The sequence below is a fragment of the Monodon monoceros genome, unplaced genomic scaffold (assembly GCF_005190385.1).
Source record: "Monodon monoceros isolate NGI ecotype Baffin Bay Population unplaced genomic scaffold, NGI_Narwhal_1 Super_Scaffold_15, whole genome shotgun sequence".
Taxonomy (NCBI): Eukaryota; Metazoa; Chordata; class Mammalia; order Artiodactyla; family Monodontidae; genus Monodon; species Monodon monoceros.
This window is the reverse complement of record NW_021703771.1, coordinates 55,621,591-55,648,354: the sequence shown is the minus strand read 5'-3', so window position 1 is coordinate 55,648,354 and position 26,764 is coordinate 55,621,591.

Here is a 26,764-nt window from a genome sequence, read left to right as displayed (position 1 = left end):
TGACAGTTCCTTACTAGTTTTTTGTTTCTTTGTGTGTTTGTTTTTTTATGGTCTGTGGTTCTCATAAGGTTTGGAACAGCTCCTTACTGGGGTTTTATGAGAGTTGCAGGATGTCTTTTGGTATACTCAGCGACTAGGGGTACTACTGGCATCAGTATACAGTGAGGTCAGAGAGCTAGTTGTCCCACAATGGGTAGAACAGTCCCACATCATAAATTGTCCCCCATGCAGGTCTGAAAGGGCTGCTGGACATTCATGTAGGTAAAAACCCTTGCATTATATTTGAAGCCCAATTTAAGTCTGTTTTGCACTCAAGCAAAATTTTTCACACAGCTTTTATTTTCCTGGATGCATCTATTATGTAAATTGAGGAAAGAATATGTCTGTGTTTTTTAACCTTATCAAGATTTGTTTAACCGTTTCAGAAAATCAAATAACTGATAACAGTTCTGCTCATAGTATTGACTACAGGACAATAACAATACCCCACCTGTCACATTGATGGTGACTCTGGGAATAGGTTCACACTTCTGTTTCATTTTGCCTGCTAAGGTAGTTTTACCCAAGCATTTACACATTGAAATACATATTGTTTTATATAGGTAACTTTTTTCCCCTTTATTTTATACTTGATTTTACATTGATTTTTTTAAATATTATATTGAAGTTAGGTGATATTATCTATGGATTTCCTTTCACGAAAATAAAGAAGGTATTGTTCCTAATAGGATTGATTGAGACCCATTGGCCAAATGGTACTGAAGTGAATGAATATCCCTCAATGTTACCCATCTTTCCGAGTTTTATTAATATTAGTACTAGGAAACTTTAAAATCAATTTTTCTTTATTGTAGAAGCAAAATGGAAAACGGCCCACGCCTTGAGAATAAGACTGTGATCTCTGCTGTCGACTTTACTTGTTTGATTCAACACAAGGAAAAAAATACAAAATTATTAAACAAAATTAAGATACAGAAACAGTACTATTAGAGCTAGAATTTTTTTCAAATAAACCTAATTGAGATACAATTTACACAAAATAAATGCATCCATTTGATATGTTTAAAAATGTAAACAACCATTTGACAACTACTCAATTAATATAGCCTATTTCTATAATTCCCCCAAAGTTTTCTTTTCTGCCCTTTTGCAATTATTTCCCCAACCAGCATCCCTAGAAACAGGCAACCACTGATCTGATTTCTGTCACTATAGATTATTTTAGCTCTTCACAAATTTTATGTAAGTGGGATAATAAAATAATAATCTTTTGTGTCTGTTTTTTTCACTCAGTACAGTGTTCTGCAGGTATAGCTGTGTTGTTACTTTATGTCAGTAGTGTGTTCCTTTTCATTGCTGAATAGTATTCTATTGTATGGATATATCAAAATTTGTTTATACATTTACCTGTTGAAGTGCATTTGGACTGTTCCAGTTTTGAGCTATTAAATATAAAGCTGCTATGAATATTTGAATACAGTGTTTGTGTGGACATATGCTTATATTCCTCAATTCCTGAGAGTGATATTATCAGGAGTTTTGGTAGGTATATAATTGAAATTATGAAACTGTTTTACAGTATGACTGTATCATTTTAAATTCCTCCAGTAGTATATGAGAGTTCCAGATTATCTGCATTTTTGCCAACACCAATAATTAAAATTATTTAATTTTAGTGACTAGTATCTCACTGGCCTTGTCATGTGCATTTCTCTGGTAATGCTGAAAATGTTTTCAGGGCTTACTGGGCATTCCTATGACTTTCTTTTGTGAAATGTCTATTCAGATCTTTTGTTCATTTTTCTAATTGTTTAATTTGCCATACTATTATTAAGTGATAAGATTTAAATATAAATTCAAGAGAAAAGTCCTTTGTCAAATATACTTAATGAAGTGCATATTGTTCTCAGTATGTGGCTTGACTTTTCAATTTCTCAACTACTGTTGAAGGAGGTCATCGGGAGGACGTGACAGCCAGTTGAGCCGGGCAATTGGAGGCTCCTCTCCCCCTTCCCTCTCCTTGGAAAGTGCATTAATGCTGCCTGCCTTCCCTCCACTAGAAGCTGCCTCTAGGACACACCCTTGAAACAGTAATGTGTTGTTGAGATCATCTGGATGGTATATGTGACTGAAGCCAGCTAAGGCCTCCATATAAACGTTGGGGGCTGGTATGGAAATCTATGCATCTTGCAGCTGCACAAGACAAGCCTCCCTTGCTTGTTAAATCTGCTTGTTAAACCTGCCACCTACAAATCCTCAGTGGTTTGCCTCTTCCATCTCCTCTTGCCCTCCATGCACTGGGGCCAGTTTGTGAGGCTACAATTGCTTTAGCAGTAGTAGTTAATTGTAAATTCCATTTATTAAGCCTTTTCATTTATGCTTAATAGTTTTTGTGTCCCATTTCAGAAATCTTTGCTTTCTCTATTTTTCCCTAGAAATTTTATAGTCTTGGGTTTATGATTTATTAGTGTTTGCTATGAAGTAAATGCCTTAGGTAAGGGCTTTTTTTTTTTTTTTAATGCAGATATCCATTCATTTTAGTACTGTTTGTTGAGAGAATTATTATTTTCCCATCTGATTACCTTGGCCCTTTTTTTAGAAGTCAATTGATCAAATGTGGGTCTAATTTTAGACTCTCTTTTCATATATCCAAATATATATATATGATAGTTTATGCCAATATCATAGTCTTTATTAGTGTAGCTTTATAGAAACCTCGAAGTTAAGTAATGTAAATCCTACAATTTTGTTTTACAAACAAAACTCTTTTGTCTATTCTAGGTCCTTTGCATTTCCATACAATTATTAAAGTCAGCTTGTCAATTTCCATCCCCAAAAAATAGTGTCGTAGGGAGTTTGATGGCACTTGGGTGAAATCTATAGCTAAATTTGGGAGGAAACTGATATTTTAGTAATACTGTGCCTTCCAATCCATGAATATAGCATGTTTCCATTTATTCACATCTTCAGTATTATAAGCAGTGCTTTTTAGTTTTCAATTTATGTCTTCAACATACTTCCTAAAATTCACCTCTAAATATTCATGTTTTTGGACGCTATCATAAGCAGTATTTTAAAATTTAATTTTTCATACTAATGGTAATACAAGTGATTTTGGTTATATACATTGAATCCAGCAAAATTGTTAAAATAACTTCAAGTAGCTTATACGTAGATGCCTTAGAATACCTCATGTACAGGATCTCCAAAATAAAAGCAATTTTCCTTCTTGCTTTTCAATCTGTAGGTCTTTTATATGTTTTCCTTGCCATATTGCCCTGGATGTGACCTCCAGTAAAAAGTTGAATAAAGTGTTGAGAGTGGATGTTTTTTGCCTTATTTCTGATCAGAGGGGAAAGCAGTCATTCATTCACCATTATGGTGATGGTTATTGGTTTTCAGTAGGTGCTTGTTATGAAGTTGAAGGAAATTCCACTTTTCTACTGAAAGTTTTTGTGACAAAAGAGTATTAAATTTGGGCAATCGTTTTCTGCATCTATTTATATAAACATATTTTTCTCTATTTGGTGAATTATAGTAACTGATTTTCAATGTTAATCAAACTCACAGTCCTGGCATAAACCCCAATTTGTCATGAGAGATTATCCCTATTATGTATATGTTGCTGGTTTTGATTTACTAGTATTTGATTAAGTATTTCTATGTCTGTGTTCATGAGGGTTATTAGTCTATAGTAATTCTTCTTGTAATATTTATACCTGGTTTTGGTATCAGAGTAATGCTGGCCTTATATAATTAGTTGGAATATCGTCCTTCCTGAAAGAGTTTGTATAGAATTTATACAATTTCTTCCCTAAGTGTTTTATAGAACATACTAGTGAAACCATCTGAGTCCATACTTCTTTTTTTTTTGAAGATTTTTTTTGTTACAAATTCTATGTTTTATGTAGGTATAGAATGATTCAAATTTTCTGTTTTATCTTGAATCAGTTTCGATAATTTGTATCTTTTAAGTAATGTATCTATTTGGCTAAGTTGTCAAAATTTATTGGCATAAATTATTCTTAATATTTCTTTATTATCTTTTTAATGTCTATGGCATCTTTAGTAAATGACACCTTTTTCCCGATATTGGTAATTTGCGCCTCTATTTTTTTTTTAATAAATTTATTTATTTATTTATTTTTGGCTGCATTGAGTCTTCACTGCTGCACGTGGGCTTTCTCTAGTTGTGGCAAGTGGGAGCTGCTCTTTGTTGCGGTGCATGGGCTTCTTATTTCGGTGGCTTCTCTTGTTGCAGAGCATGGGTTCTAGGCGGGTGGGCTTTAGTAGTTGTGGCATGTGGGCTCAGTAGTTGTGGCTTGCAGGCTCTAGAGCGCAGGCTCAGTAGTTGTGACGCATGGGCTTAGTTGCTCCGCGGCATGTGGGATCTTCGCAGACCAGTGCTCAAGCCTGTGTCCCCTGCATTGGCAGGCGGATTCTTAACCACTGAGCCACCAGGGAAGTCCCTCCTCTATTTTTTTTATATCAGCCTTTTTTCATAGAGGCTTGTCAATTTTATTCATTCTTTCAAAGAATCAACTTTGGTTTCAGTGATTTTTTTTTATTGCTTGTCAACTTTCTGTTTCATTCGTTTTCCCTTGTATCTTTAAATTTTCCTTCCTTCTATTTATTTTAGGTTTACTTCACTCTTCTTTTGAGCTTCTTATGGTGGAAACTTAGATCACTAATTATAGACCTTTCTTCTTATATAACTTATATCACTATTATAACTTTATATTAATATTTATTAAAAGACTCTTAAAGCTCTGAATTTTTCTCTAAGTAGAGCCTTAGCTACAAATAACAAATTAGGAATTTAAAATTTTTTAATTCAATTCAAAATATTTTTTAAAATTTCTTTTGTGATTTCTTCTTTCACATGTGTGTTATTTCGAAGTGTGTTGTTGCTATGGTCTCAATGTTTGTATCTCCCCAAGATTTATATGTTGAAATTCTAATGCTTAACATGATGGTATTAGGAGGTGAGGCCCTTGGAATGTGATCAGGTCATGAGGATTGAGCCTCATGAATAGGATTAGTACCCTTATGAAAGAGACTTGAGAGCTCCCTTGCCCCCCTTTCACCATGTGAGGACACAACAGAAAGACCTGGAAGCAGGTCCTCACCAGACACCAAATGTGCTGACACCTTGATCTTGTACTTCTCAGTCTCCAAAACTGTGAGAAATAAATGTCTGTTCTTTATAAGCTACCCAGTCTATGATATTTTGTTATGGCAGCTGAAATGGATTAAAACAGTTGTTAATATCCAATTTTTGGAGGTCTTTCTAGATATTTTATTGTCATTAATTTCTAGTTTCAGTCTGTTATGGTCAGAGATTATATTTAAATACTTTTAAATATATTGAGACTTGTTCTTAATTCTAGCACATTGTCTATCTTAATGAATGTTCCATATTCAATTGAAAACAATGGCATTCTGCTGTTCTGGGGTGGAAAGTTCTATAAAGGTTAATTAGGTCAAACTAGTTGATAGTGGGTTTTTTTATACTTATTCATTTGCTTTTTGGTCTATCAATTACTAAGAGATAAATATTGAAATCTCCCACTGTAATTATTGATATTTCTATTTTACCTTTCCAGTCTTACATTATCTATTGCTTCGTAACAAATTATGCCCACATTTGGAAGCTTAAAATAATAAACATTTATTATCTCAAAGTTACTATGGATCAGGAATTCAGAACCATTTATTTGGTGGTTTTCTTCACTTGGGTGAAGAAAGGAAGGAGGAATCTACAATGCTATTTATGACCTAGTCGCAGAAATCACATACCATCTCTTGTCAAATTTTATTCATTAGAAGCAGGATAAGTATAGATCACACTCAAGGAATGGGGAATTAGCCTCCACCTTTTGAAGAAAGAGTATCAAAAATTTTGTGGGTATGTTTTAAAACAACCACAATCCTGTAAGATTTTGCTTTGTGTAAAAAGAAGCTCAGTGTATACACACTAGTATTGTTATGTCTTCCTCAAAATTTAATCTGTTATCACTATGAAATCTCTCTTTATCTCTATTAATATTTTTCATCTAAAATCCATTTTCTTATTATTCATATATCTACTCCATATTTCTGATAACTAATGTTTGCTTGGCATATTTTTTCCATCCTTTGCTTTTCAATCTGAATCTTCATATATACAGAGTATCTCTTACAGCCAATATATAATTGAATCTTGCTTTTTCATCTAGACTGATAACTACTGCCTTCTTATTGGAGTGTTTAGACCTACACTGTCTAATGCAGTAACCACTAACCACATATGGCTGTTTAAATTTAAACTTAAATAAATTAAAATAAAATAAATTAAAAATTCCGATCTTCACTCACCCTAGCCATAGTTCAAATGTTCACAAGCCACATGTGGACAATATAGGCTATATGTGGACAAGGAACATTTCTTTTATAACTGAAAGTTCTATCATGCAGTTCTTGTTTAGACACTTTACACTTGATATAATTATTGATATGACTGGGTTAAATATACCAGTTTTTATGTTTTCTATTTCTTCCATCTATTCTTTATTCTTTTTCTCTTTTTCTGCTTTCTTTTTGCATAATTATTTTTTAGTATTCTATTTATATCTGCACTATTGTACTATTGTGTATATATGTGATATATACACATATATGTCTAGTACATATATACATTGATATAATAACACTATTATACATCATAATATACATTATTATAAATAATGGTCTACATATATGTACATATATTGTGTGTATATATAAATGGCATGCAATATACAACTTTTACATGTTTCATTACATTCTAGATTGCATAATTTCTGATGACAAGTCTGTAATTATTCTTTTGTTTCTCTTTATTCAGGCTGATTTTAAGATTATTATATAATCCTTGGTTTGGTAAATTTTTTTATTATGTACCTTGATATGGATTTCTTTGATGTTTATACTGCTTAGGGATCATTGAGCTTCTTGGAACTGTGAGCTTAGAGTTTTCATAAAATTTAGGAAAATTTAAGTAATTTCTTCTATAATCTCTTATGTCCTTTCCCACCCCCACCCCTGTCTGCCTCTACTTCTGAGATCAGTTCTCATTCTATTCATTTTTTTTAAATTCTTTTTTCTCTTTGTGCTTCAGTTTGGTTACTTTCTATTGCTGTATCTATGTGTCTTTGTTTAGGCTGCTATAACAAGTTATCATAGACTTGGTGGCTTATAAACAACAGAAATTTATTTCTCAGAGTTCTGGAGGCTAGGAAGTCCAAAATCAAGAGGCTGGCAGATTCAGTGTATGGTGACAGTTTATTTCCTGGTTCATAGACCACATGGCAGATGGGTAAGGGAGCTCTCTGGGGTCTCTCTTATAAGAGCACTAATCTCACTCATGAGGTCTCTACCCTCATGACCTAATCACCTCCCAAAGGCACCACCTCCAAATACCATCACATTAGAGATTAGGTTTTATCACATGATTTTTGAAAGGACATAAACATTCAGTCTATAGCACTATGTGTTATCTTTTCTTCTTCAGCATCTAATCTGCTTTCAAGCCCATTTACAGTACATTTTTTCTGTTTTATATTGCATTTTTTTAAGTAAACAAATTGTTAGTTTTAATTTTATGCTTCCCTTTTCTATTCTTCTTGTGTTCAAATTTAACTTTTAACTTTTTGAAAATATTTACAATGGATGTTTTGAAGCTCTTATCTGCTTATTCAAACATCTCTGTTATTTCTGATTCTGTTTCTATCAACGTATTTTTTAACGTATATATTTTTTTTACCATGGATCGTATATTTCTGCTTCTTTGTGTGTCTAGTAATTATTGACTGACTGTTAAAGTGATGAAGTATTATAAATTCTATGTTGTTGAGTATCTGGACTTTGATTTCTTCCTTTGAAGAATAATGGTTTTTTGTTTTGTGGATTAAACGCTTCTTGGCCTTTTGGCTAAGATTAAGTGTTTTGTGGATCAGCATGATCCTTTCAGTGTTAGTTTTTAAGATTTTTTTAGGGTATAAATATGGTAGCCTTCACTTAAGTCTAGTTTAGCTCTCCTATTAATGCATCACTCCTCTAAGGTCAGTACAGGATTATAGAATTGTTAAGTAATATCTCTTCATTGCGGCTGGCTGGAAATGACATGTCTTCCAGTCTTGTATGTTCAACTACAACTCCCCTGTAATTCTTTGCATGGTTTCATAGAGTTTCAACTTTTGCTGGAGAAACTTGACATTCAGTCAAAAATACAAGGGGACCCGCAAATAGATTCATGGAGATTTATCCCTCAAACTCACTCTTCTCCAGTACTCTGCTTTGCGAATTTAAGTTGCCTCCCTAAACTCTGATCTATATCTCTGCAATTCAGTGGGACTGCTATAGTTCATAAACTGTCTCCAGCAGAAAGTTGGTTCAATCACTGGCACTATCTAGTGTGTTTCTTTTTTCTCAAGACATACAGTTTTGCACTGCCTATTATCTAGTGTCTTAAAACAGCATGTTTATATTTTCCCCAGTTGTTCACATTTTTCCCTAGTTGTTTATATATAGAAAATTCAGTACCTATTAGTCCCTCATGGCTAGGAGTAAATGTCTCAAAGTTACACTCTTTAAATAATTTTTTTTAAAAAGACTAGATACAAATAATGATAATTCATCCTAATGATTTAAGAAATGTAATGAACAGAACAATTTTGATGATCATAGCCTGAGACTATTTTATTACTCTTCGTATTAATAATATGACCTTTGAAATGGCTCACAGTGTTTAAAATTTTTTTCAAATTATACTTAACAGCTCCTCACAACCTGTACTTTAAGAAAACATGAGAAGATCAAGAACAGGAAAAATAATTGTGGTTAACCTAATTAACATTTCTTACAAATCTGTAAAATTATGTCAGACTATTTGTTGAAGTTATCCATATTAAATAATGGGGAAGTCATAGCACTACTTATTAATAAGCTGAACACTTATTTACCAAAATATATTCTCTAAGTAATTAATCACAAAATATCAGATTGGCAGTAAATGTGGGAACATTTTACCCTACAAAGTAGTATTGAAGGTCAGGAAATTAAAGAGTTGATTTACAAAGTAGGAATTTTTTTTTCAAAAAGAGTGTTTTATCTATATACAGTTGACCCTTGGATAATACAAGTTTGAACTGTGTGGGTCCGATTATGCATGAATTCTTTTTTTAATAGTAAATATGTACAACATGATCCACGGCTGGATGAATCTGAGGATGCAGAACTGCAGATACAGAGGAACCATATATGTAAAGGAACCATGAATATGGAGGTTCAATTATAAGTTATACATGGATTTTCGACTGAATAGAGAGTTGACACCCCTAACCCCCACATTGTTCAAGGGTCAACTGTAATTTAAAAGACTAACTTAAAAAGAAAAATGTATAAGTAAAAACAGCATAGATCTGAAAGGAACAAAGTATAATTCAAGATAAAATTGTTAAAATACTCTGCAAACAAAAAAACATAGAAATACTATTTTATATTTTACTTTGAAGGAATTGATGAAATCATACCATTAAATTGTATGGAAATAAATTTAGTAGTAAAAAAATATCCCCTATATATTATAGGACAAATATGACATAGAAAACTATTAAAAATGAATTATATGGCCAATACAATTTTAATGTCAAATATGTATGATTTTTAAATTATTTTTATTTAAAGAGGACGAGATATTAAAATGTAAATTTTTAGTGATTGCCACACAGAAACATATAATCTGCAGAAGAGATAATGGCATAAGACAAATCAACCCCACAGGCTAATCACAAAATACAATTATTTTATGTGTAATTTCTATAGCTCTATCTAGAAAAAGATAGTGTTTAACTGTTAAGATTCTAAAATATAGAAAAAAGCTAACAATTGAAATTTTAAAATAGAAAAATAAAGGAAACATATGGAAAAGAGAAAAAATAAAACTTAATCTATGAAAAAAATTAAGTCAAAAACATCTGTGAAGAAAGGATAAGGGTGGCATAGGGAGGGTGGGAGGGAGACGCAAGAGGGAGGAGATATGGGGATATATGTATATGTATAGCTGATTCACTTTGTTATACAGCAGAAACTAACACACCATTGCAAAGCAATTATACTCCAATAAAGATGTTAAAAAAAAAGGATAAAATCTATACAAATTCATGAGCTTTTTTAAATTCCAAAACTATAGAGAATCATGTTTTTTAAATGCATAATTTAAGACCAAATATGAATTTTAAGATTTTGACCTAGTACTGTACATTCAATTCTACTTAAAACCTCATTTAAAGTACATTAAAAGTACTTCTAATTTTAGTTTTTTGAGAAACCGCCATACTGTTTTTCACAGTGGCTGGACCAATCTACATTCCCACCAACAGTGTACAAGGGTTCCCTTTTCTCCACATCCTCGCCAACATTTGTAATTTGTGGTCTTTTTGATGATAGCCATTCTGACAGGAGTGAAGTCACATCTCATTGTGGTTTTCATTTGCATCTCCCTGATGATTAGTGATGTTGAGCATCTTTTCATGTGCCTGTTTGTCTTCTGCATTTCCTCTTTGGAAAAAATGTCAGTTCTTCTGTTTATTCTTTTAATCAGGTTTGTTGTTTTTTTGTGTTTTTTTGATGTTGAGTTGTATGAGCTGTTTATATATGTTGGATATTAATCCCTTATTGGTCATGGCATTTGCAAATATTTTCTCCCATTCAGTAGGTTGTCTTTTTGTTTTGTTGACGGTTTCCTTTGCTGTGCAAAAGCTTTTAAGTTTAATGAAGTCCCGTTTGTTTATTTTTGTTTTTATTTCTGTTATTCTAGGAGATGGATCCAAAATATATTGCTGTGATTTATGTCAAAGAGTGTTCTGCCTATGTTTTCCTCTGGGAGTTTTATGGTATCCAGTCTTACATTTAGGTCTTTAATCCATTTTGAGTTTATTTTTATATATGGTGCTCTAATGTTCTAATTTCATTCTTTTACATGTAGTTATCCAGTTTTCCCAGCACCACTTGTTGAAGAGACTGTCATTTCTCCATTGTATATTCTTGCCTCCTTTATCGTAGATTAATTGACCATAAGTGCATGGGTTTATTTCTGGGCTTTCTATCCTGTTCCATTGATCTAATTCTATTTTCATGCCAGCACCATACTGTTTTGATTATTGTAGCATTGTAGTATAGTCTGAAGTCAGAGAGCATGATTCCTCCAGCTATGTTCTTCTTTCTCAAGATTGTTTTGGCTATTCGGGGCCTTATTTCCATATAAATTTTAAATTACTTTTTTCTAGTTCTGTGAAAAATGCCATTGGTTTTTTCACAGGGATTGCATTGAATCTGCATATTGCCTTGGGTCGTATGGTCATTTTAATAATACTTATTCTTCCAATCCAAGAACATGGTATATCTTTCCATCTGTTTGTGTTGTCTTCAATTTCTTTCATCAGTGTCTTATACTTTTCAGAGTACAAGTCTTTTGCCTCCTTAGGTAGGTTTATTCCTAGGTTTTTATTCTTTTTGATGAAATGATAAATGGGATTGTTTCCTTCATTTCTCTACCATATGACCCAGCAATTCCACCACTGGGTATATATCCCCAAAAAAACAAAAACACTAATTCAAAAAGATACATACACCCCAATGTTCATAGCATCATTATTTACAATTGCCAAGATATGGAAGCAACCTAAGTGTCCATCAAGAGAAGAATGGATAAAGAAGTTGCAGTGTGTGTGTATATATATATATATATATATATATATATATATATAATCAAATACTACTCAGCCATAAAAAAAGAACAAAATTTGCCATTTGCAGCAACATGGATGGACTTGGAGGGCATTATGCTAAGTGAAATATGTCATACAGAGAAAGACAAATACTGTATAATATCACTTACATGTGGAATCTAAAAAATACAACAAACTAGTGAATATAACAAAAAATGAAGCATACTCACAGATAAAGAGAACAAAATCGTGGTTCCCAGTTTGGGGTGGGGAGAAGGGGCAGTGGGAGGCACAAACTACTGGATATAAAATAGGCTACAAGCAGCTGCACAGCACAGGGAGATCAGCTCCATGCTTTGTGACCACCTAGAGGGATGGGATAGGGAGGGTGGGAAGGAGACGCAAGAGGGAGGGGATATGGGAATATATATATAGATATAGCTGATTCACTTTGTTATACAGCAGAAACTAACACAACATTGTAAAGCAATTATACTCCAACAGAGATGTTAAAAAAAAATAGGCTACAAGGACGTATTGTACAACACGGAGGATAATAGCCAACATTTTCTAATAACTGTAAATGGAAAGTAACCTTTAAAAATTGTATAAAAATTTTAAAAGATATACCAAACTCCAAAAAAAAAAATACTGCTGTTTTCCTATTAAAAAAATAGACTAAAAGTAATTTTACCACTTTTTATAGGCTGTGGAAATTGATGTCTATCTTGTACTTATGAAGATAAAGAAAGTTTTTAAACTGGGAAGTAACATAATCAGATCTCTGTTTTTGATAAACAATTCTACCAGTGTGGAGGGTTGATTAGAAGAGATGAGTAAGGAAAGTGGAATCAAATGATGACCCTAATAGAAAGCAATGTGTTCTTCATTCATTCATTCTTGTAACAAATCTTTATAAAGTGCCTCCTATGAGCTAGAAACTAGACATTGTGACTACTACAGAAAACAAGATAGACAAGGCCCTACTATCATAGCACTTACATTCCAATGAAGAAACAAATAATTAGTAAAAAGTTTTAAATGTCATTACAATTTGTTATAACACTATGAAGGAAATAAACAGGGTGATATAAATGTAACTGTAAAGTGAAGACTCTTTAAAGAGGGTGTCAGGAGAGTCTCTCTGAGGATGTGACACTTAAGCTGAGACTTGACAGAGCACAGGACTCTGATGAATGCAGGGTCAGTAGGGAGAAGAGAAAATATTTTGGAGATGTTTGAGCAAGTGCATTAACAAGACGTGCTAACCAACCGGATATGGGGATTTAAGGATCATTCTAAAGTTTCAGGTTGGAGCAACTGGCTGTCTGGCAGTGTTAATACTGAGATAGGAAATACAGGAAGACCGCCAGGTGTGAGTTAGAAATGTTGAGGTAACTACCATTGGAGATATCCAGTTGGTTATTTTTAGTTCTTCTATCACATTTCACAATCATCCCACGAACAGACCACACATTCAAGGGAATAGATTTCTCTATGAAGTTGAGGAGTGGGTGTGAAGGGAATAATTAGAAGACATAGCTAGTCTAGAAACAAATGTAAGGGTACAAAATAATTTAGAATAAACATTTGCACTAAATGTTCTACTAGAAAACAAACTCTGAAGGAAACATATTTCTGCTAATGTTTTATTGGGAAGTACAATCCCAGGGAAGCATGAACACTGGGAAAATGGAGTGGAGCAGGGGATGAGATAGAACAAAATAAGGCAGAGTGTTACGGACCAGGACACAGCTTTATGCAAACTGATGGCTGGGTCATGCGAGACATTGTCAGGGAGATCACACAAAGCCACTCTGCCTTTAAAAAGAGGAAGAAGAAAGAATTTATCCACTCACTCCCATCCCCCTTCAGTCAAAGTTCATCTTTCAGGAATTAGCCCCTCAGACTTCCAAGCAGCACATGTGTGGTGCTTAGTGAAATGGAGAGCTGCTGCCCATGTCTTGAAAACCAGTGGCAACATGGAACATAGAAACAGGAAGCAAGACGGGTTATACCCAGACTTTAAAGGGGGATCAGGAGAGGCAGGCACAGTGGCAGCGCCAGTCTAAAGCAAAAGCAGCTGCCATAGCAGCAATCTGGCTCCAGGCCTGTGGGACACTACTTTCTACTCTAAGTAGAAAGCAAGGCAAAGTGCCCAAGTCAGGGGTTGAGTGTAAACTGAAGCCAATGCACAGTGGAAGACGGTGAGGGACAGAGGAAGGGGTAGACAAAGTGGTAAGCGACAGGTAGGTGGTGATGGGGCCAGATCAGTTCAGCCTTTTTAAGGACATCGGTTTCACTCTGAGTGAAAAGGGCAGCTATTGCTATATTGCTTTTTAAAAAGATGTCTCTGGTTGTTTTGTTGAAAGTAGCCTATCATGAGCAAGTGTATGCATAAGACGATGAGTTAGCTGGCTACTGCAGAAATCCAGAACTTGTGAAGGTGGCTTGAACCAGAGGAGTAGCTGGGGTGGAGAGAAGTGACAGATTTTGGACATATTTTAAAGGTACAGCCCACAGGATTTCCTTGCTTCACACTTTTCACAACATCAAATTTCCAGTGGATTAAGAAGCTAGCTTTTAAAACTGTTAAAAATAAAATCATAAAAGCATTAGAAGGAAATACAGTCAAAGGGAAGACAACATTCTAAAATTCAAAATTTATAAATAGTATCAACATTAAAATAAATAAAATGAACAGATAAACAACAGACAAGTAGAAAATATGTGTAATGTATAAGAGATTAGAGTTTAGTACCTAGAATATATAAAATACCTTTATAAGTTCAACAAGAAAAAGGCAAATTGAAAAGTGGGCAAAGAATATATGGAGGATATTCACAGAAAGTAAAACGTGAATAGCAATACACAAACAAAAAAGCACTCATCCTTGTTAGTAGGAAAACACAACTTAAAACAATGAAATGACAGTTGTCAACCATTAGGTTGGCAAAAATAAGTCAAAACTTTCAAAGGTCGGACAAAACATGATAATGGGGTGCTCATATACTGTCCAGGGAAGTGAAATAAACTGATCACAAAATTTAAAGGTCAATTTTACCTAGTGCTGGTGAAAATAATAGGAAAGTAGACTTCCTCATACTCTGTGGTCAGAAATTCTTATTATGCTTTTGAGGAACAATTTGACAGAATCCACACATTTGAAACATACATTGCCTTTGACCCAATTATTCCTCTTGCAGAAACATATATTTCATAAACACAGTCTGTTTTTACCTCAGCCCATGTTTCTCTAATTTGAATTACTCATACTTGATTCATAAGTAAGGGAGTAGATGCAAAAACACAGATGCTATGTAGATTTATACATTATTTTTTCCAGGCAAAGGAATCAGAGAAAGCAAAAGTAAAAATACAACCTTAAGCAGAAAAGGAAAAAGCCCATAGCTGGGCTGATGATACAGTAGAATCAGGACTCCATTTGGCTTTATTTTTAAAAATTAAAAATCAGTGCCTGAGCCCAGGCCTCTCCCATGATTGCTCACCCTCAGCCTTATGTCACTTTCATCTTTAAGGGCAATTTGTATTGCCACCTTCATGGCATCCACCCAGTTTATGGCTACACTTAATCTGTACACCTTCAGCACCACCAGCCCTACTCTTATCAGCATTTTAAGTTAGTAATTTTGTACACTTTTAGTATCCACTGTGACAGCCCCCCCCCCCCCGGCACACAAATCTCTCTTGCCTTGACTGTCCACATGACCTTCCTAAGTATGAATTTGGTTTTGTGGTGCTCTAGTTTCAAATGTGCATAGGTATTGAGTAGTCTGCCACAACGCTATTTTATGTCCTGGTATTTTAATTGCACTATTTTGAAGAACATGAGGTTTTTAGGAGCTCATACATAGTTGTAGGAAGAACGCCTATACTTGCACAAGTGAGCAACTAAATATGGGTACACGGATGATCACTGCAGGAGTGACTGCAATGGTACATAATTGGAAACCTAAAGTCTATTCATTGAGAACTGGTTAGATAAATTACGATGTCTTTTCTATAGAATCCCATGCATTTATCAAAACAAGGCATGGAAATTTTACCAAGATATATTGTTTAAAAAGTCTCTAAGCAATATGTATTTTTACATTAAAATCAGGAATAGAAAAGTATCTACTTGTACCAAATTGTTCTCAGTGGTTACATATAAGGATGCAAGTGTTATTAATGGAGAATTTTCAAGTTTTAGTAAATATGTTTCTGTATGATTTAAAACTTTTTAAAACAATATGCATATATTCACAGATCATCTTTGTAGTGATCGTAAATAACCTACTTTAAATTCAAACACTAAAAATCTACAAGAAAATGTTCAGCTCTTAGAAGAGATGAGGATAGAAATGAAAGCAGATTAAAAAAGACAAATAACCTTTATTAGTAAATTTCATATGTTTATTTTCTCAAAAATTATAAATAAAATGAAAATATAAACACAAACATGAAAAATACACGCAAAAGATATAACTGATATAAGTCAATATCTTCATTAACTTAGGAGCACATCAAAAAATATGTGTTCTTCTGAAAATATAGATGCCCTTCTCCACCCCCAGAAATTCCAATTCAATCTGGCAAAGAGGAAGGAAAGCTGGATAAAATAACATGGTATTGTAAAGTTGTTAATCCATAGATGTAAGTAAAGCGTAGGAGTGGTTAAAAGAGGGATAGATGGTCAGGGTTTGAAGAATAGCAATTTTTTTCCTTGCCTGAATTCAGAATCAATTAAAAGTTAAACGAAGAAGTCAGGCAGAGGAGTAATGGAAAATCAGTATAACATGATAGTACTGTTGGAGAATGTAGCTTAAATGTGTAGCCACAGGTCCTTAAGCCCCAACCCCAAAGTTAGTCAGATACTTATCCACCTACTGACAGTCAACTTTGGGGACCTACAAACACTCCCATGGAGCCCACCCAAATAAAACTGTGTTATGGGGCTGAGAACCTGAGCAGGCAGGTAAACACCAAAAGCAGAAAGCCTAGGCTTCACATACCCAATTCCCACTCCGTAGTTGTCAACCAGATAGTTCTGTCCTCCTCCCATGGAGAAGATAGAGTGAGGAGACTGAGAGGCAGGAATGTCAATCCACATCCCTCACGGAGAACAAGAAGGCAAGTGAAAGGAAGGCCCATCCCTTCTTACAGAGACTAGAAGAGAAAGTAGAGATTTAAATGTGTAATTAGGGGACGTCTACCACAGAAGACATGAAAAGTTTCAAAGAATAATTCTCATGGCTATTAATGTAAATTATAAAGCATACTATAAAACAGTTTCTACTATTTTAGAGGAAATTTGCTCCTTTCAGGGTTTTTTATGTAACTTATGCTGCAGATAAACTTAAAACACTTATATGAAACATAAAATGCATCATTAACCTTGACTTAGAATTTTAAAAATATAGAATGATCCCTGAATCAGCATTCTTCTGAGGAGAAAAAATAGCGTTGAAATTTATATTTTAATGTCAAATAATGTTCTTTAGGATTAAATGTCCCACCAGCCTATTTTGCCTCACATTGTATCACAGTTTGAGAGCAAAATATTTCCATGATCTATATGAAGGCAAAACTTATAAAAAAGGAATATATAAAGAATGACAAAGTACTTGTAGTTTTATTATAGCTAGTGTAGTATTACAGAAAATTTCCACTGAAAGAACACTTACATCAAAAGAGGTATTCAGAAAGAAAATGATTTGACAGACTGTTAATTTTCAGTTAGTGAGTAAAATGCCCTTACAAAATTCAAACACCCTGTTCTTGTCAGGACACATAGTCTCAGAACACTCTTAACCAGAGTAATTTGGGAATGGCTAGAGGTGATATTCAGGATAAAAGGTCAATTTTAACTTTCTTCTTTTTTTTTTTTTAAACGTCTTTATTGGAGTATAATTGCTTTACAATGTTGTGTTAGTTTTAACTTTCTTACTTCTTATTTGATCTTTTCTACCTCTTCCCACACTAGAGAAATAACCAACTTACAAATAAAAGTCTTCTCTCCTTACATATTTTTGACGCAAGCCTACAGGGCTTTGTCAAGACCTCTTTTAGTTGTATTTGTGACAAGTGCTGCAAAAGATACTGACCGTACCCATGGGGAGATTACACCTCCCCACTGTGTTGAACTCAGGCTTGCTGTGTGACTTCTTTAGCCAGTGAAATGGGAAATGTGATATTTGTCATTCTGTGCTTCACTATGCTTCTCCCCCACTCTCTCATGAGGACTAGCAATGCTCCAAATAAGCCAGGACCATTGGCCTGGGTTTTAAAGTGACAAGTAGTGTAAGTGAGATATAAACATTTGCTGTTATAAGACCCTGACAGTTGGGAATTGCTGTTGACTGCATTAGAGCATACCTATCTCTAAGTACCAAGAATCATCTAAGAGAATGGAGAAAAAAAGCCTTCAGTATACTTTCCTCTTCTGGATTAAAAATAAATAAAAATCACTCATTTTTAAACTCATCTTTAAGTCCTTGAATTGATTGATTAAAACAGAAAAACGATCACTTGGTCTAGTAATCTATAGACTTAATCCCTTACCATCTTTATTTCTGTAAAAACTGGTAACTTCTTACTAAATATAGAAGTTTATTTTAGTCCTGCCTTTTACAAAAATTGTCATCTGATAACTGATCTGGAATGAAAATAAAAGAATTAAATTAAATTAAAAGAAAACAAAATAATACCAACTTTTTCCCATTAGGAGAAAAATGCATTATTCTCTAATTTCTGAATCAAACAAACTTCTATTTATTTTTACTGTGAATAAGCATAGTTTAAAATAATAAGAGAAAAAATAATGATGGTGCTTTTAGAAAATTATGTAATTTTCAAATGAAAAACAGTAATCTTAACACTTTCTTGGGCAAAGAAGATTGTGCTACTAAAGAGAGCTTGATACTTTCAATAAAAAGAATTATTGAAGAGAGTCTCTACCACCTTTACTTGAATAGTACCTCTGTTGCAAGAGAAAAGAATTGATTCATAAGGAGAATAGTTGCTTCCTACTAATTTTAATCTTTTTACAGCTTTGCCCCTCATGGGATAAACATGAGGACCATGTGGCTTTATAATCAAATCTGAATCTAACCATTCCCTTGCCAGCAGCTGATGAGGTGCAAACACAGATTAAACTAGATTGAGGATTACATTGCTTAGCTGTTTGAAATTTTATATTACTTGCAAAGCACACAAAGAGTAGCAGATGGGCAGTACTGAGCAAAACTTTCTTTCTGGATATTACCCATCTGTTTTCCTTCTTTGCATTTCTACTTCAAACTATTCTAGATGTCCTAATTTTCCTGTCTTTCTTTCTCTCTTTTTTCATGGTTTCATAAATTAGTTACTTGAATTTTCAGTGGTCAAACGAGTAACATAGAGTTGATGATTTCAACATAAGCAATAATAATAATTACTAATTTATATGTGTTCTTACTAGATTCCAGTCAGTCTGCTACAGCTTTTTAATGTCTTACCATTTTGCCATAACCACTAAGTAGATACACCTATTATCTCCATTTTACAGATGAGGAAATTGAAGAATAAGAAGTTCAAGACAATTATCCAGTTCACAGTGCTAGGAAATGGTAGAATAGGGACTTAATGCTGTTTTAAAATATCAAGCCTTGCAAGAAATAAAAAAAAAATTTTTGCTCTAAAGTTAAATGTACTATCTATTATTAACATTTAAATTTTGTAGTTATAATCAAACTTAAAATACATTTTATTTAATTTCTCTCAAATTCTGCAAAGAATATAAACAAAATATTTCAAACAATTATTTCAAATAATTGGTAGGATGTTATAAGTGGTGAGATTTTAAGTACCAAGCCATTGAATTTCAGATTTGGAATGGACACAAAACATCATCTTATCTAGTGCTTCTCAAAAGTCTTTGTGCAATAGAATCCTTTCTTTAAATAAAATATGAGATGATAATTGAACATAGAGAACAAGTGAAGTTAATCTAATATATAGAACCAGATCAAAGTACCTGAATACAATTGGGAGTGGGGAAGAAGGAGTTGCCATGGGAAGGAAGAGGGAAGAGACTTGGAGCCCTGCCGCCTCAACAGTTCTCTGTCCTTGTCCCTCTTTTCCCCTTGCACTGGTCCCCAGCACTCCATTTTGGACCTCTAGTGCATCATGTATTCCTGAATAAAACTAACAAAACTCTCTAATGATGATAACTGCCTAATGAGTTGATAATGTTTATTTTACAGGTCTCAGTTTAACTAGAACTCAACTCACAAAAAAATCTCAAAATGTAACCACTTACCTTTATCCACTGCCTGCATCCTCAGAAGCCAACATGTGACACCAAAGGAATCTCCAGAAAAGCCTTCAAGTTTTTCAAGGGATCTATGTATTTAGAAATGGAAAAAAGAAGGACCTGTAGAAAGCAGAACAGCTTTGGTGAACCAACCTTGGGAGCAAATATATAGGCAGAGCAGCCTACCAACATGGTGTTTCAACCACCCGAATTGAATGCCTTCTCACTTTTTGCATGCAAATACAGTGCTATAAATATTACTGTAAATTAATTTTTTAAAAGTAGATAATTTTGGAACAAGGATCCCTTTAGATCATGTAGTAAGGTTGGGTCAGCGCTACACTTCAATAACTAGGTTAGCAACTCAAGTTCAGTCAAGGAAGTAAAAGTACAAAAGGATCAATAAGCAAGATGGGAAAATCTGTTTTGGTTTGGTTTGGTTTGGTTTTTAAGACCTAAAGACAGGAAAAGCCTTTTCTTTCTTCTACTGCATTTCATGGTTGTTTTTTCACAGGGCCTAAAATCTACATCTTACTATCATAATGTATCTATAGTCTAATGGTGCTAAGTTAGCCTTTGTGGGCTGGCCTAGTAACTAACATGATTAAGAATACATTATGTTTTTGGAGGAGCTTCAAGATGGCAGAAGAGTAAGACGTGGTGATCACCTTCCTCCCCACAAATACATCAGAAATACATCTACATGTGGAACAAGCCCTACAGAACACCTACTGAACACTGGCAGAAGACCTCAGACCTCCCAAAAGGCAAGAAATTCCCCACGTACCTGGGGAGGGCAAAAGAAAAAAGAATAAACAGAGACAAAAGAATAGGGATGGGACGGACCTGCACCAGTGGGAGGGAGCTGTGAAGGAGGAAAGGTTTCCACATACTAGGAAGCCCCTTCGCGGGCGGAGACTGCGTGTGGCGGAGGGGGAAAGCTTCGGAGCCGCGGAGGACAGCACAGCAACAGGGGTGTGGAGGGCAAAGCAGTGAGATTCCTGCACAGAGGATCGCTGCCAACCGGCACTCACCAGCCCGAGAGGCTTGTCTGCTCACCCACCTGGGCAGGCAGGGGGCTGGGAGCTGAGGCTCGGGTTTTGGAGGTTGGATCCCAGGAAGAGGACTGGGGTTGGTGGCGTGAACACAGCCTGAAGGGGACTAGTGCGCCACAGCTGGCCGGGAGCGAGACCGAGAAAAAGTCTGGACCTGCCGAAGAGGCAAGAGACTTTTTCTTGCCTCTTTGTTTCCTGGTGCGCGAGGAGAGGGGATTAAGAGTGCCACTTAAAGGAGCTCCAGGGACGAGCATTAGCCACAGCTACCAGCGCGGACCCCAGAAACGGGAATGAGATGCAAAGGCTGCTGCTGCTGCCACCAAGAAGCCTGTGTGCGAGCACAGGTCACTATCCACACCGCCCCTCCCAAGAACCTGTGCAGCCCGCCACTGCCAGGGTCTCGTGATCCAGGGACAACTTCCCCGGGAGAACACAGGCGCGCCTCAGGAGGGTGCAATGTCACGCTGGCTTCTGCCGCTGCAGGCTCGCCCAGCATCTGTACCCCTCCCTCCCCCGGCCTGAATGAGCCAGAGTCCCCGAATCAGCGGCTCCTTTAACCCCATCCTGTCTGAGCGAAGAACAGACGCCCTCAGGTGACCTACATGCAGAGGCGGGTCCAAATCCACAGCTGAACCCCGGGAGCTGTGCAAACAAAGAAGAGAAAGGGAAATCTCTCCCAGCAGCCTCAGGAGCAGTGGATTAAATCTCCACAATCAAGTTGATGTACCCTGCATTTGTGGAATACCTGAAGAGACAATGAATCATCCCAAATTGAGGAGGTAGACTTTGGGAGCAACGATATATATATATATATATTTTTTTTTCCCCTTTTTCTCTTTTTGTGAGTGTGTATGTGTATGCTTCTGTGTGTAATTTAGTCTGTATAGCTTTGCTTTTACCATTTGACCTACAGTGCTATCTCTCCCTTTTTTTTCTGTTTTGTTTTGTTTTTTAATTTTTTTTCTTAATAATTAATTTTTATTTTAATAACTTTAATTTATTTTATTTCATTTTTATCTTCTTCTTTCTTTCTTTCCTTTTTTTTCTCCCTTTTATTCTGAGCTGTGTGGAGGAAAGGCTTTTGGTGCTCCAGGCGGGCATCAGGGCTGTGCCACTGAGGTGGGAGAGCCAAGTTCAGGACGCTGGTCCACAAGAGACCTCCCGACTCGACATAATATCAAATGGCGAAAATCTCCCAGAGATCTCCATCTCAACGCCAAAACCCAGCTCCACTCAACAACGAGAAAGCTACAGTGCAGGACGCCCCATGCCAAACCACTAGCAAGTCAGGAACACAACCCCATCCATTAGGAGAGAGGCTGCCTAAAATCATAATAAGGCCAAAGACACCCCAAAGCACCACAAGACGTGGACCTTCCCACAAGAAAGACAAGATCCAGCGTCATCCACCAGAACACAGGCACCAGTCCCCTCCACCAGGAAGCCAACACAACCCACTGAACCAACCTTAGGCACTGGGGACAGACACCAAAAACAATGGGAACTAAGAACCTGCAGCCTGCAAAAAGGAGACCCCAAACACAGTAAGTTAAGCAAAATGAGAAGACAGAGAAACACGCCGCAGATGAGGGAGCAAGATAAAACCCCACCAGACCTAACAAATGAAGAGGAAATAGGCAGTCTACCTGAAAAAGAATTCAGAATAATGATAGTAAAGATGATACAAAATCTTGGAAACAGAATGGAGAAAATACAAGAAATGATTAAAAAGGACCTAGAGGAACTAAACAGCAAACAAACAGTGATGAACAACACAATAAATGAAATTAAAAATTCTCTAGAAGGAATGAATAGGAGAATAACTGAGGCAGAAGAACGGATAAGTGACCTGGAAGATAAAATAGTGGAAATAACTACTTCAGAGCAGAATAAAGAAAAAAGAATGAAAAGAATTGAGGACAGTCTCAGAGACCTCTGGGACAACATTAAACACATCAAGATTCAAATTATAGGGGTCCCAGAAGAAGAAGAGAAAAAAGAAAGGGACTGAGAAAATATTTGAGGAGATTATAGCTGAAAACTTCCCTAATATGGGAAAGGAAATAATTAATCAAGTCCAGGAAGCACAGAGAGTCCCATACAGGATAAATCCAAAGAGAAACATGCCAAGACACATATTAATCAAACTATCAAAAATTAAATACAAAGAACAAATATTAAAAGCTGCAAGGGAAAAACAATGATTAACATATAAGGGAATCCCCATAAGGTTAATAGCTGATCTTTCAGCAGAAACTCTGTAAGCCAGAAGGGACTGGCAGGACATATTTAAAGTGATGAAGGAGAAAAACCTACAACCAAGATTACTCTAACCAGAAAGGATCTCATTCAGATTTAACGGAGAAATTAAAAGCCTTACAGACAAGCAAAAGCTAAGAGAATTCAGCACCATCAAACCAGCTTTACAACAAATGCTAAAGGAACTTCTCTAGGCAGGAAACACAAGAGAAGGAAAGGACCTACAATAATAAACCCAAAACAATTAAGAAAATGGTAATAGGAACATACATATCGATAATTACCTTAAATGTAAATGGATTAAATGCTCCAACCAAAAGACAAAGACTGGCTGAATGCATACAAAAACAAGACCCATATATATGCTGTCTACAAGAGACCCACTTCAGACCTAGGGACACATACAGACTGAAAATGAGGGGATGGAAAAAGATATTCCATGCAAATGGAAATCAAAAGAAAGCGGGAGTAGCAATTCTCATATCAGACAAAATAGACTTTAAAACAAAGACTATTATAAGAGACAAAGAAGGACACTATACAATGATCAACAGATCAATCCAAGAAGAAGATATAGCAATTGTAAATATTTATGCACCCAACATGGGAGCACCTCAATACATAAGGCAAATGCTAACAGCCATAAAAGGGGAAATCGACAGTAACACAATCATAGTAGGGTACTTTAACACCCCAGTTTCACCAATGGACAGATCATCCAAAATGAAAATAAATAAGGAAATACAAGCTTTAAATGATACATTAAACAAGATGGACTTAATTGATATTTATTGGACATTCCATCCAAAAACAACAGAATACACTTTCTTTTCAGGTGCTCATGGAACATTCTCCAGGATAGATCATATCTTGGGTCACAAATCAAGCCTCGGTAAATTTAAGAAAACTGAAATTCTATCAAGTATCTTTTCCGACCACAATGCTATGAGAGTAGATGTCAATTACAGGGAAAAATATGTAAGAAATACAAACACATGGAGGCTAAAAAGCACACTACTTAATAACCAAGAGATCACTGAAGAAATCAAAGAGGAAATAAAAAAATACCTAGAAACAAGAGACAATGAAAACACAACGACCCAAAACCTATGGGATGCAGCAAAAGCAGTTCTAAGAGGGAAGTTTATAGCGATACGAGCCTACCTTAAGAAACAAGAAACATCTCAAATAAACAACCTAAACTTATACCTAAAGCAATTAGAGAAAGAAGAACAAAAAAACCCCAAAGTTAGCAGAAGGAAAGAAATCATAATGATCAGATCAGAAATGAATAAAAAAGAAATGAAGGAAACGATAGCAAAGATCAATAAAACTAAAAGCTGGTAATTTGAGAAGATAAACAAAATTGATAAACCATTAGCTAGACTTGTTAAGAAAAAAAGGGAGAAGACTCAAATCAATACAATTAGAAATGAAAAAGGAGAAGCAACAACTGATACTGCAAAAATACAAAGGATCATGAGAGATTACTCCAAGCAACTATATGCCAATAAAATGGACAATCTGGAAGAAATGGAAAAATTCTTAGAAATGCACAACCTTCCAAAACTGAACCAGGAAGAAATAGAAAATATGAACAGACCAATCACAAGCACTGAAATTGAAACTGTGATTAAAAATCTTCACACAAACAAAAGCCCAGGACCAGATGCGTTCACAGGCGAATTCTATCAAACATTTAGAGAAGAGCTAACACCTTTCCTTCTCAAACTCTTCCAAAATATAGCAGAGGGAGAAACACTCCCAAATTCATTCCACGAGGCCAACATCATTCTGATACCAAAACCAGACAAACATGTCACAAAGAAAGAAAACTACAGGCCAATATCACCGATGAACATACATGCAAAAATCCTCAACAAAATACTAGCAAACAGAATCCAACAGCACATTAAAAGGATCATACACCATGACCAAGTGGGGTTTATCCCAGGAATGCAAGGATTCTTCAATATATGCAAATCAATCAATGTGATACACCGTATTAACAAATTGAAGGAGAAAAACCATATGATCATCTCAGTTGATGCAGAGAAAGCTTTCAACAAAATTCAACACCCATTTATGATAAAAACCCTGCAGAAAGTAGGCATAGAGGGAACTTTCCTCAACATAATAAAGGCCATATATGACAAACCCACAGCCAACATCATCCTCAATGGTGAAAAACTGAAAGCATTTCCACTAAGATCAGGAACAAGACAAGGTTGCCCACTCCCACCAGTATTATTCAAAATAGTTTTGGAAGTTTTAGCCACAGCAATCAGAGAAGAAAAAGAAATAAAAGGAATCCTAATTGGAAAAGAAGAAGTAAAGCTGTCACTATTTGCAGATGACATGATACTATACATATAGATTCCTAAAGATGCTACCAGAAAACTACTGGAGCTAATCAATGAATTTGGTAAAGTAGTATGATACAAAATTAATGCACAGAAATCTCTTGCATTCCTATACACTAAAGATGAAAAATCTGAAAGTGAAATTAAGAAAACACTCCCATTTACCACTGCAACATAAAGAATAAAATATCTAGGAATAAACCTACCTAAGTAGACAAAAGACCTGTATGCAGAAAATTATAAGACACTGACAAAAGAAATTAAAGATGATACAAATAGATGGAGAGATATACCATGTTCTTGGATTGGAAGAATCAACATTGTAAAAATGACTCTACTACCCAAAGCAATCTACAGATTCATTGCAATCCCTATCAAACTACCACTGATGCTTTTCAGAGAACTAGAACAAAAAATTTCACAATTTGTATGGAAACACAAAAGACCCTGAATAGCCAAAACAATCTTGAGAAAGAAAAACGGAGCTGGAGGAATCAGGCTCCCTGACTTCAGACTATATACAATGCTACAGTAATCAAGACAGTATGGTACTGGCACAAAAACAGAAGTATAGATCAATGGAACAGGATTGAAAGCCCAGAGGTAAACCCACGCACATATGGTCACCTTATCTTTGATAAAGGAGGTAAGAATATACAGTGGAGCAAAGACATCCTCTTCAATAAGTGGTGCTGGGAAAATTGGACAGCTCCATGTAAAGGAATGATATTAGAACACTCCCTAACACCATACACAAAAATAAACTCAAAATGGATTAAAAACCTAAATGTAAGTCCAGACACCATCAAACTCTTAGAGGAAAACATAGGCAGAACACTCTATGACATAAGTCACAGCAAGATCCTTTTTGACCCACCTCCTACAGAAATGGAAATAAAAACACAAATAAACAAATGGGACCTAATGAAACTTGAAAGCTTTTGCACAGCAAAGGAAACCATAAACAAGACAGAAAGAGAACCCACAGAATGGGAGAAATTATTTGAAAACCAAGCAGCTGACAAAGGATTAATCTCCAAAACA